Source organism: Cheilinus undulatus, linkage group 4 (genome assembly GCF_018320785.1).
Source record: "Cheilinus undulatus linkage group 4, ASM1832078v1, whole genome shotgun sequence".
NCBI classification, from domain to species: domain Eukaryota; kingdom Metazoa; phylum Chordata; class Actinopteri; order Labriformes; family Labridae; genus Cheilinus; species Cheilinus undulatus.
The window spans coordinates 55786060-55799952 of record NC_054868.1 but is presented as its reverse complement, the minus strand read 5'-3'; the positions used below and the strand labels follow the sequence as shown (position 1 = coordinate 55799952).

General features: G+C 31.5%; 1 protein-coding gene across 1 annotated transcript in view; it reads right to left on the bottom strand.

Moving 5' to 3' along the window:
• The window catches only part of slit1b (slit homolog 1b (Drosophila)), a 165342-nt gene that overhangs the window by 73603 nt on the left and 77846 nt on the right, over positions 1 to 13893 (bottom strand).

The following is a 13893-nucleotide window of genomic DNA, read 5'->3' as shown; positions in this document are numbered from 1 at the left end:
TAATTTAAAAGATATTGTTAGGTTTTTTAAGGTGTCTGGTGACCCCGGGGGGTCCCGACCCCAAGGTTGAGAATCACTGCTGTAGATGACCGGCACATCTACACTCAGTAATCATGAGTCTTTAGTGTGTATTTATAGAAACCAATATTTCAATTAGATGCTACAAATTTAAGACCTGTAGACAGGCATGTCAGACTGTTTCATAGTTTTTATGGGCCCTAATCTTCCCTCCATTGATTGATCTACTTTAAACACCCTGTAAAAACATGAATAAGCATTTCAAACCCCCACAGGTTTCAGTTTGGCAGACTTTCTTTATTTAGAGCAGTGATACTCAACATGTGGCTCTCCAGCTACATGTGGCCCTTTTATGATTATTTGTGGCTCTTTTGTGATTATTTGTGGCTCTTTTGTGATTATTTGTGGCTCTTTTGTGATTATTTGTGGCTCTTTTGTGATTATTTGTGGCTCTTTTGTGATTATTTGTGGCTCTTTTATGATTATTTGTGGCTCTTTTGTGATTATTTGTGGCTCTTTTGTGATTATTTGTGGCTCTTTTGTGATTATTTGTGGCCCTTTTGTGATTATTTGTGGCTCTTTTGTGATTATTTGTGGCTCTTTTATGTCTTAATTTTAAAGATTATTCTCCCAGAAAACCTAAAAAAAAGAGAAACTTTTGTTTCCACTTTTCACCCATTCAAGCTATATTTTGCCATTTTTTCCAACATTTATTCCACTTTCATCCAATTTTTGCCCTTTTTCACATTTTTTGCCATGTTTTGCCCACTTAAACTGTCTTTTGTCCATTTTTGCAGCTTCTTTTTTTTTTTTCTTAATTTTGCCATTTTTAGCCTGTTTTGGTCACTTTATTCCAGTTTTTGTTACTTTTCTTCTAAATGAGCTACCTTTTGCCATTAAATACCACTTCTTTCCTTTTTTCCCAAATTTTTGCCTCTTCTTTTTGTCACTTTTTTCCCCCCAGTTTTTGCCCTCTTTCACCATTTTTTTTGCCACTTTTGTCCATTTAAGCTTTCTTTTACCATTAAATACCACTTTTTTCCTACTTTTCACCCATTTTTGCCACTCTTGACTGTGTTTTGCCCATTTTAGTGACTTCCACTCATTTTTGTCACTTTTGGACCAATTTTGCCACCTGTAACTCATTTTTTTGTTACTTCTCAACCATTTTGCTACTTTCTAACAATTTTTCCACTTTTTCTCCCCATTTTCGCCTCTTTTCACACATTTTTGCTGCTTTTTACCACTTTTGCCACCTTTGACTTATTTTTATTGCTACTTAAAGCCATTTTTGCCACTTTTCACCTCTTAGATTGTGGCTCTTGCAAAGGTATTTTTCAACTATTTGGCTCTTTGGTTGAGCAGGGCTGAGTAACACTGATTTCGAGGAATAAAAGAAGCGAGTCAGCAATTTTAAAGGTCACATATTTAACCCTTTAAAGGCTCAAACATACTTCCTGCAGAATGTCGGCAGTCATCAGAGCTTCCATAGTCCAGCGCACTGCCATGTAGTAGTTTCCTGTGAAATTTCCATGAAATCCTACATTTCCCACAATCCTTGCGCGTTGTTTACATTTTTCTGTCATGGCGTCCTACACTGATGACGAGGAAAGGGAGCTGCTCTGCCTGCTGGCGTAGCAAAGCAATAAAATTAAGAGATGGTGGTATGTAGGGCCGTTACATGCAGTAAAGTAAATGTAGTTAATTTACATTAGATGTAGTTAATTTACATTAGATGTAGTTAATTTATATTAGATGTAGTTAATTTATATTAGATGTAGTTAATTTACATTACATGTAGTTAATTTACATTACATGTAGTTAATTTACATTAGATGTAGTTAATTTACATTAGATGAAGTTAATTTACATTACATGTAGTTAATTTACATTAGATGTAGTTAATTTACATAACATGTAGTTAATTTACATTAGATGTAGTTAATTTACATTAGATGTAGTTAATTTACATTAAATGTAGTTAATTTACATTAGATGTAGTTAATTTACATTAGATGTAGTTAATTTATATTAGATGTAGTTAATTTACATTACATGTAGTTAATTTACATTACATGTAGTTAATTTACATAAGATGTAGTTAATTTACATTAGATGTAGTTAATTTACATTAGATGTAGTTAATTTACATAACATGTAGTTAATTTACATTAGATGTAGTTAATTTACATTACATGTAGTTAATTTACATTAGATGTAGTTAATTTACATTAGATGTAGTTAATTTACATTACATGTAGTTAATTTACATTAGATGTAGTTAATTTACATTACATGTAGTTAATTTATATTAGATGTAGTTAATTTACATTAGATGTAGTTAATTTACATTAGATGTAGTTAATTTACATAGATGTAGTTAATTTACATTACATGTAGTTAATTTACATTACATGTAGTTAATTTATATTAGATGTAGTTAATTTACATTAGATGTAGTTAATTTATATAAGGTGTAGTTAATTTACATTAGATGTAGTTAATTTACATTAGATGTAGTTAATTTACATTACATGTAGTTAATTTACATAAGATGTAGTTAATTTACATTACATGTAGTTAATTTACATTACATGTAGTTAATTTACATTAGATGTAGTTAATTTACATTACATGTAGTTAATTTACATTACATGTAGTTAATTTATATTAGATGTAGTTAATTTACATTAGATGTAGTTAATTTATATAAGATGTAGTTAATTTACATTAGATGTAGTAAATTTACATTACATGTAGTTAATTTATATTAGATGTAGTTAATTTACATTAGATGTAGTTAATTTACATTAGATGTAGTTAATTTATATAAGGTGTAGTTAATTTACATTAGATGTAGTTAATTTACATTAGATGTAGTTAATTTATATTAGATGTAGTTAATTTATATTAGATGTAGTTAATTTACATTAGATGTAGTTAATTTATATTAGATGTAGTTAATTTACATTAGATGTAGTTAATTTACATTACATGTAGTTAATTTACATTAGATGTAGTTAATTTACATTAGATGTAGTTAATTTACATTACATGTAGTTAATTTATATTAGATGTAGTTAATTTACATTACATGTAGTTAATTTATATTAGATGTAGTTAATTTACATTAGATGTAGTTAATTTATATTAGATGTAGTTAATTTACATTAGATGTAGTTAATTTACATTACATGTAGTTAATTTACATTAGATGTAGTTAATTTACATTAGATGTAGTTAATTTATATAAGATGTAGTTAATTTACATTAGATGTAGTTAATTTACATTAGATGTAGTTAATTTACATTAGATGTAGTTAATTTACATTACATGTAGTTAATTTACATAAGATGTAGTTAATTTACATTACATGTAGTTAATTTACATTACATGTAGTTAATTTACATTAGATGTAGTTAATTTACATTACATGTAGTTAATTTACATTACATGTAGTTAATTTACATTACATGTAGTTAATTTACATTACATGTAGTTAATTTACATTACATGTAGTTAATTTACATTACATGTAGTTAATTTATATTAGATGTAGTTAATTTACATTACATGTAGTTAATTTACATTACATGTAGTTTATTTATATTAGATGTAGTTAATTTACATTACATGTAGTTAATTTACATAAGATGTAGTTAATTTACATTAGATGTAGTTAATTTACATTACATGTAGTTAATTTACATTACATGTAGTTAATTTACATTACATGTAGTTAATTTATATTAGATGTAGTTAATTTACATTACATGTAGTTAATTTATATTAGATGTAGTTAATTTACATTAGATGTAGTTAATTTATATAAGATGTAGTTAATTTACATTAGATGTAGTTAATTTACATTACATGTAGTTAATTTACATTAGATGTAGTTAATTTACATTACATGTAGTTAATTTACATTAGATGTAGTTAATTTACATTACATGTAGTTAATTTATATTAGATGTAGTTAATTTACATTACATGTAGTTAATTTATATTAGATGTAGTTAATTTACATTAGATGTAGTTAATTTACATTAGATGTAGTTAATTTATATAAGATGTAGTTAATTTACATTAGATGTAGTTAATTTACATTAGATGTAGTTAATTTACATTAGATGTAGTTAATTTATATAAGGTGTAGTTAATTTACATTAGATGTAGTTAATTTACATAAGATGTAGTTAATTTACATTACATGTAGTTAATTTACATTAGATGTAGTTAATTTACATTACATGTAGTTAATTTACATTAGATGTAGTTAATTTACATTACATGTAGTTAATTTATATTAGATGTAGTTAATTTACATTACATGTAGTTAATTTACATTACATGTAGTTAATTTACATTACATGTAGTTAATTTACATTAGATGTAGTTAATTTACATTAGATGTAGTTAATTTACATTAGATGTAGTTAATTTATATAAGGTGTAGTTAATTTACATTAGATGTAGTTAATTTACATTACATGTAGTTAATTTATATAAGATGTAGTTAATTTACATTAGATGTAGTTAATTTACATTAGATGTAGTTAATTTACATTACATGTAGTTAATTTACATTAGATGTAGTTAATTTACATTAGATGTAGTTAATTTATATAAGGTGTAGTTAATTTACATTAGATGTAGTTAATTTACATTAGATGTAGTTAATTTATATAAGATGTAGTTAATTTACATTAGATGTAGTTAATTTACATTAGATGTAGTTAATTTATATAAGATGTAGTTAATTTACATTAGATGTAGTTAATTTACATTAGATGTAGTTAATTTATATAAGGTGTAGTTAATTTACATTAGATGTAGTTAATTTACATTAGATGTAGTTAATTTACATTACATGTAGTTAATTTACATTAGATGTAGGTAATTTACATTACATGTAGTTAATTTACATTAGATGTAGTTAATTTACATTAGATGTAGTTAATTTACATAACATGAAGTTAATTTACATTAGATGTAGTTAATTTACATTACATGTAGTTAATTTATATTAGATGTAGTTAATTTACATTAGATGTAGTTAATTTACATTACATGTAGTTAATTTACATTACATGTAGTTAATTTACATTAGATGTAGTTAATTTACATTAGATGTAGTTAATTTATATAAGGTGTAGTTAATTTACATTAGATGTAGTTAATTTACATTACATGTAATTAATTTATATAAGATGTAGTTAATTTACATTTACATTAGATGTAGTTAATTTACATTAGATGTAGTTAATTTATATAAGGTGTAGTTAATTTACATTAGATGTAGTTAATTTACATTAGATGTAGTTAATTTACATTAGATGTAGTTAATTTACATTAGATGTAGTTAATTTACATTACATGTAGTTAATTTACATTAGATGTAGTTAATTTACATTACATGTAGTTAATTTACATTAGATGTAGTTAATTTACATTACATGTAGTTAATTTACATTAGATGTAGTTAATTTACATTACATGTAGTTAATTTACATTAGATGTAGTTAATTTACATTAGATGTAGTTAATTTACATTACATGTAGTTAATTTACATTACATGTAGTTAATTTACATTACATGTAGTTAATTTACATTACATGTAGTTAATTTACATAAGATGTAGTTAATTTACATTAGATGTAGTTAATTTACATTACATGTAGTTAATTTACATTAGATGTAGTTAATTTACATTACATGTAGTTAATTTACATTACATGTAGTTAATTTACATAAGATGTAGTTAATTTACATTAGATGTAGTTAATTCATATTAGATGTAGTTAATTTACATTAGATGTAGTTAATTTACATTACATGTAGTTAATTTACATAAGATGTAGTTAATTTACATTAGATGTAGTTAATTTACATTACATGTAGTTAATTTATATTAGATGTAGTTAATTTACATTAGATGTAGTTAATTTACATTACATGTAGTTAATTTACATTACATGTAGTTAATTTACATTAGATGTAGTTAATTTACATTAGATGTAGTTAATTTATATAAGGTGTAGTTAATTTACATTAGATGTAGTTAATTTACATTACATGTAATTAATTTATATAAGATGTAGTTAATTTACATTAGATGTAGTTAATTTACATTAGATGTAGTTAATTTACATTAGATGTAGTTAATTTATATAAGGTGTAGTTAATTTACATTAGATGTAGTTAATTTACATTAGATGTAGTTAATTTACATTAGATGTAGTTAATTTACATTAGATGTAGTTAATTTACATTACATGTAGTTAATTTACATTAGATGTAGTTAATTTACATTACATGTAGTTAATTTACATTAGATGTAGTTAATTTACATTACATGTAGTTAATTTACATTAGATGTAGTTAATTTACATTACATGTAGTTAATTTACATTAGATGTAGTTAATTTACATTAGATGTAGTTAATTTACATTACATGTAGTTAATTTACATTACATGTAGTTAATTTACATTACATGTAGTTAATTTACATTACATGTAGTTAATTTACATAAGATGTAGTTAATTTACATTAGATGTAGTTAATTTACATTACATGTAGTTAATTTACATTAGATGTAGTTAATTTACATTACATGTAGTTAATTTACATTACATGTAGTTAATTTACATAAGATGTAGTTAATTTACATTAGATGTAGTTAATTCATATTAGATGTAGTTAATTTACATTAGATGTAGTTAATTTACATTACATGTAGTTAATTTACATAAGATGTAGTTAATTTACATTAGATGTAGTTAATTTACATTACATGTAGTTAATTTATATTAGATGTAGTTAATTTACATTAGATGTAGTTAATTTATATAAGATGTAGTTAATTTACATTAGATGTAGTTAATTTACATTAGATGTAGTTAATTTACATTAGATGTAGTTAATTTATATAAGGTGTAGTTAATTTACATTAGATGTAGTTAATTTACATTAGATGTAATTAATTTATATAAGATGTAGTTAATTTACATTAGATGTAGTTAATTTACATTAGATGTAGTTAATTTACATTAGATGTAGTTAATTTATATAAGGTGTAGTTAATTTACATTAGATGTAGTTAATTTACATTAGATGTAGTTAATTTACATTAGATGTAGTTAATTTACATTAGATGTAGTTAATTTACATTACATGTAGTTAATTTACATTAGATGTAGTTAATTTACATTAGATGTAGTTAATTTACATTACATGTAGTTAATTTACATTAGATGTAGTTAATTTACATTAGATGTAGTTAATTTACATTACATGTAGTTAATTTACATTAGATGTAGTTAATTTACATTAGATGTAGTTAATTTACATTACATGTAGTTAATTTACATTAGATGTAGTTAATTTACATTACATGTAGTTAATTTACATTACATGTAGTTAATTTACATAAGATGTAGTTAATTTACATTAGATGTAGTTAATTTACATTACATGTAGTTAATTTACATTAGATGTAGTTAATTTACATTACATGTAGTTAATTTACATTACATGTAGTTAATTTACATAAGATGTAGTTAATTTACATTAGATGTAGTTAATTTACATTAGATGTAGTTAATTCATATTAGATGTAGTTAATTTACATTAGATGTAGTTAATTTACATTACATGTAGTTAATTTACATAAGATGTAGTTAATTTACATTAGATGTAGTTAATTTACATTACATGTAGTTAATTTACATAAGATGTAGTTAATTTACATTACATGTAGTTAATTTACATTAGATGTAGTTAATTTACATTACATGTAGTTAATTTACATTAGATGTAGTTAATTTACATTACATGTAGTTAATTTACATTACATGTAGTTAATTTACATTACATGTAGTTAATTTACATTAGATGTAGTTAATTTACATTACATGTAGTTAATTTACATAAGATGTAGTTAATTTACATTACATGTAGTTAATTTACATTAGATGTAGTTCTTGTACTCTCTGTGGCGTGTCATACAGGTGTCGGTACTTTCGTATCTCGTACCTCGTCTCTCTTCAAAGCTCGTCTCCATCTCTCTCGCTCTGTTCCACCATGCGATGGTGGCAAGTGCGAAATGCAGGTCAGTGTCACATTTAATGCGGGTCGATGTGAAAAATACATGCCGAGCAGTGATTTGTGTGACACCAGTACGCGGAGCAGTCGTAAAATCTGAGCTCTGTGCGCACGGGCCTTGCGGACGTCCGCTTTGAGTCTTTCAACCACTACCACCACTTCCTCGTCTCCTTGACCGGCGGTGCGTCTTCAAACTCTCCCTCCAAAGATTTGAATAGAAACACACCCACAAATGCTGCTGGGATGGAACTTGCTCATGTCCGCCATCTCCTGGTGTAAAGTAGTAACAACATTAGGCACCATATTTGCAGCTAGAGCCTATTTCATTCAGCAACGTTGCTTTCACAATTTTGCGACTTTGGCACTTAAAGGGTTAACACGCTGATCAGAAAGCAGTGTCTGATCAAACATTACTAGATGTTCTCACAAAGAAGAAGACAGAGATCCAAATAAAAGCTTCATTATAATCTGCATGTGTTGCTTTAAAGTCTGTTTCAAGTGGTTTCTCTAAATCTGCCGTATAAAAAAGCACAGAAGAAGACTGAGAGCTGAGGGTTCAACATCCATGAATGCTGTTATTGTTCATTTCTGAACCACTAAATCTAATCTAATAAACGACATTCAGAAGAGCAGAAACCCCACTCAGAGACACGACTGGACTTCAATAAAGCCTGACAAATGTCTCAGACTCTCGGAGAGCCAGAGCCGGTCCACGGGCCAACTCCACGTCTTTCACATCTCTGATTGGCCGGCCGGGCCAAACCACGACATGTCCGATTATAAAATCCTTGTTCTGCTGCCACATGTCCGTCGCTCAACTGTCACAATAAATTTCAAGAGGAAACCATGAGAACCAGACTGGAAATGTAATCAACCCCCCGTCTGAGCGCTCGGGACTGTCTCGCAGTGATGATGTAAGAGGAGTGGGGAGGGAGGGGGGGACGGGACGAGATGCAGGGGGAGGAATGAACCACTGAGAGATGAAGATAGAGAGGAGAACGTCTGAGGATGGAAACAGGCAGAGAGAGAGGAAAAGAACAAAAACCACAAAGAAAAGAAGAAACTGGACTAGCAGAGAGTTCAGGCAGCTATTATTGTGGTCAAAGAGCTTTTTCTCCTCATATTCCCCAGATCGCAGCGATACGCGCTTGATTTATCATGCAGGACCCCTAAAAGGCCTCTGATGGGGGACTGGATCTGGCTGCTGTCTGACAAATCAAGCGCTCCTCCATGCTGAAAGTCCTCTGGGTCTGTTTGTTACGCAGGAAAACCACAGATCGCTGAGCAGTGGAGACAAAGATCCAGCTGGCAGATCAGAGTTTGGCCTTCTGGAGGCTGAAACGCTGCAATCTGATTGGCTGACAGGAAGCTCCAAACTCGTAGCATATAATGGATATTTCCTGGCTATGTGGTGTTAGCTTAGCAGGTCTCAAACTATCTTCTATAAGAAAATGCACACTGATAAGCCGCTTTATTAGGTACACCTTGCTAGTATTGAGCTGGACCCCTGTTGCCTTCAGATCTGCCTTTGTGACGGAGACTCAGGGGTGCAGGGATCATTACACATCAATGAAGAGAATCTCTTTTACCACCTCGTCCCAAAGGCGCTCTGCTGCAGCCGTCTACCTCAGGGTGCCAAAATATTTAAAACCAGCGGACACATTTTTGTCTGAGGGTTTGTGTTTGAACAGTACAGACTCTAAATGACATAATTAGCCTTTTAAGGCTGTGATGAAGGTGTTTCAGGTTTGCGTTGTTCATGCGCCCTCGTGGGGTTTGCATGGACTTCTCCAACAAGCACCATCACGGTTCTTCCTCACCTCAAAGCTAGGGGCCTGAGACTTGAAAAGGTTGAAATCTGGAGAGTTATTTGAGTGCATTTTTATGTTCAAGCAGAGGTGTCGAAAGTATTCACATTCATTACTCAGGCAGAAGTATAGACACTAGGATTTAAAAAGACGTCTGTAGGAGTTGAAGTATCAACTCAAGCTTTTTACTCAAGTAAAAGTGTAAAAGTTCTGGTTTCAAAACTACTTAAATTATAAAAGATAAAGTAATGTAAGGGGGGAAATGCCATTAAAGAGGTAGAGAACACTTTAACATTTTTTTCAACTGTACACTGAAGTATCTGACTGAACTATGATAAAACACATCAGTGTCGGTGTTATAGCAGAAATTTGCACCAAACTGATAAAAACCTGGATTTTATGGCTTTTAATGAGCTCAAACAGACATCTGCTTTGAAAAATCTTTTCTGAAAAGGTGGGGCTTATGTGACGTAGAAAGCGGTTTCTACGTCACATACGTCTCTATATAAAAGGTAGAGCGTTAGCGCCTCGGACTGACTTTCCCATTCAGAGCCCACTCCCATCCTCTTCTGCCTGCACTTGCACTGCTTCGGCTCTGAGAGCTCCGGCTGTAGTAACGCGGCTGCTGGAGCAAACAACCCAAACAAGACCATCTGAGACCACCACAGTCCACCACCACTCTGTAGCCTGCTGCAGGGGACTCTGGGAAAACTCCTCCACTTTAAAAGATCGCTATGAGGCAGCGGTGCTGTGGGACTCTGTCTGTGTCTCTCTCTGACAAGGGGACATCACTGTTAATCCGCCATCTGGAAAACCCTGTCCTTTTCCCCTCCCTCCTCTCAGAGCCAAACTCTTCACTTTCTGTGCATTTTTTTAATTATGGAAGTGGGCGGAGTTAGCTCTGAGCCGGGGGTTCACTTATCCTTAGTGACAAAAGCTTAGGCCGTGCCACAGGGTCCTATAGTGCGCTGCCTCACCTCCCAAAAACATTTTTCATTTATGCCCGTTGAAAATGAAGGCATTTTAGTACAATGCAAATACATTCAAGAACCATATCTGTGTACTACTGAGCGTTAACATGTGCTTCATGGAGCAGAAGACATGATGACTAGTTGCCTATACGTACTGGTCTTCCTGGCTACCAACCTCCTCGCTGGTGATTGGTTGGGACATTTCGCTCCAGTTCTCTTGAGCCTCTGCCACATACATCCTCGTACCAGGCTACATACGTCTGCTATTTCCTTGCTGGAGTGTGACGTGATTTATGTCACGTGCGCAGGTGCGATGGATCGCGTACAAACCAGTAGGGTGTCAGAATGGTATTATGTTTATACTTCTCATCCAACCACAATCAAACTCACTCTATCTGGATGGCGTGATTTATCTGGATAGGTTTGGGGTTTTTATTTGTGATTTTTGAACGATGACAAGGTGAAATGAAAACAAGCTGAAATGAAATAGGAGTAACGAGGTAGGGCGTGGCGTTGTAATGATGCATAGTTGGTGCAAAGACTGCCAAGAAAATATCCCTCACACCATTACACCACCAGCATCAGCCTGAACTGGTAATATAAAGCAGGGTGAGTCCATGCTTTCATGATGTTTATACTAAATCCTAGCCCTGTCATCCACATGTTGCAGCAGAGACTGAGACCCATCAGACCAGGGAATGTTTTTCCAGTCTTCTGTTGTCTAACTTTGGTGATTCTGTGTGCGTCGTAGCCTCTGTTAGCTGTTTTTACAGGAGTGACATCCAGTGTGGTCCTATGGTGTTCCCGTGGTAACAAGTGGTATTTTGAGTTAGTGTTGCCTTTCCTTCAGCCCCCAAAAGCTGGACAAGCAATCTGGAGAACCAGATATTTTTCCAGTGGGCCAATTCAATATGGGGTCAGGGTGATTTATCCGTGTTTGATCTAGTACACCTGCCTCTGGAGCAGGGGCAGCAGCCCGCTGGTTGTTTGTTTAATAATTACAGTTTACTGGTCCAATCACGCCTCCTAAAGGTCCATTTATGCCCCTCCTCACTCTGCTGCAGAGGTTCTCAACCTTTTCAGCCCCCGACCCCCAAAATAAAGGCGCCAGAGACCGGGGACCCCCGCTGTCCCTGAAGGTGGCTGAACACGCCTTCTATTGTAGTACAGTCATGTTCAGACAAGGCCGTCCATGAGGGGGGTAAATGGGGGAGCTTTATGGGGCTCAGCCAAACTGGGGGTCTGTGGTCAAGAAAACCATGGTCCATAGTAATCTTACGCCGTGGTATCGTTATTTCATATTTAACCTGAAAAAATAACCTCCCTTATCACAAAAAATGTATTTTTTATTCATTTGAGGAGTAAATAACCTTCGTAAAAATGTGATTCCCCATTGTTAAAGAAAAGAATTAAAATTGGTTTGAAAATTGCTAAAATGGGTTAATAATGGGAAAAAAAATGGTGGGAAAGGTGGTGAAATTGGATTTTAAAAGTAGCAGAAATGGGTAAGAAGTGGCAAAAATTAGATTATAGCAGCAAAAAATAACCAATAAAAGGCAAAAATGGATTAAAGTGTCAATAACGGGCATAAATATTGGTGTAAGGGGATTATCAAATGGCTGAAATGGCTTTGAGCGGCAGAAATGGGTGGAAATTTGGTGAAATTGGATAAAACATTGATATGAACTGTCAGAAAAGGGTTAACTAAGGCAGGAAAACAGGTAGAAATTGGTTGAACTGGCAAAAATTTGCATATCAAATAGTGAAATGCAGTTTAATGGGCGTAAAAAGTTGTTAATAGTGGCAATAATGGAACAATAGAGGCAACAATAGGGAGAAAGTGAAAAAATTGGTTTAGAAGTGGCAAAAACAGGCAAACAAAGTGGTGGACAGGGTTTCAGTTTGACAAAATTTGATTTTAGGTGGCGAAAACGTGTAAAAATGGGCAAAATTGGAGGGAAAAATGTATGAAAAAGGTTAAAATTTGGCAAAACTGGTATGAAGTGGCAATAGTGTAATTTTAAAATTATTCTTAGTTTTTTTAAGACATTTGCAGACCCCCCTCTCAGTATCTCGCGACCCACAAGGGGGTCCCGACCCCAATGTTGAGAACCACTGTTCTAAAGGTCTGTTTACACCCCTCCTCACTCTGCTGCAGCTTAGAGCAGTGGTTCTCAACCTTGGGGTTGGGAACCCATTGTGGGTCGCAAGACACTGAGAGGGGGTCGCCAGATTAGCTAAAAAAAACTAAGAATATTTTTAAAATTACGCTGTTGCCACTTTACACCAATTTTAACCCATTTTCATCCATTTTAACCCAATTTTTGCCAGTTAACACCTGTTTTTGTCAGTTTTAAACTCTTTCCACCACTTTCTTCTGTCTGTTTTTGCCACTTTTAAACCAATTCTTGCCACTTCAGATTAATGTTGTCTCTGTTGATCCATTATTGCCTCTATTAACCCCTTTTTACCACTTTTTTAACACCCAATTTTTCTCATTTTACCCACATTTCACTCTCTGATGTGCCAATTTTTGCTAGTTTAACCAATTTCTGCAAATATCTGCCTATTTTCTCTTTCTTAGTTAACACTTTTTGCCAGTTTATATCAGTTTTTCAATTAAATTTAATTTATCACCAAATTTCCACACATTTTTGCCAGTTTAAAGCCATTTCAGCCTCTGTTGAACTCCCTTTTACCACTATTTATGTCATTTTTCCCACTTTAACCCATTTTTTATTTTTTTTTTGCCATTGTTATGTCATTGTTGCTCCTTCTAACCCATTTCTGCTTCTTTTTAAATCCAATTTCACCACTTTTCCACTCTTTTGCCATTTTTAACCCATTTTAATTCTTTTTTTTTTTCTCCAACTAAAGGGATTCACATTTTCAGAAGGCTATTTACTACACAAATGATTAAACAGATATGTATTTCTTTGATAAGAGTGGTTATTTTATCAGGGTAGATATAAATGATGGTTATCAC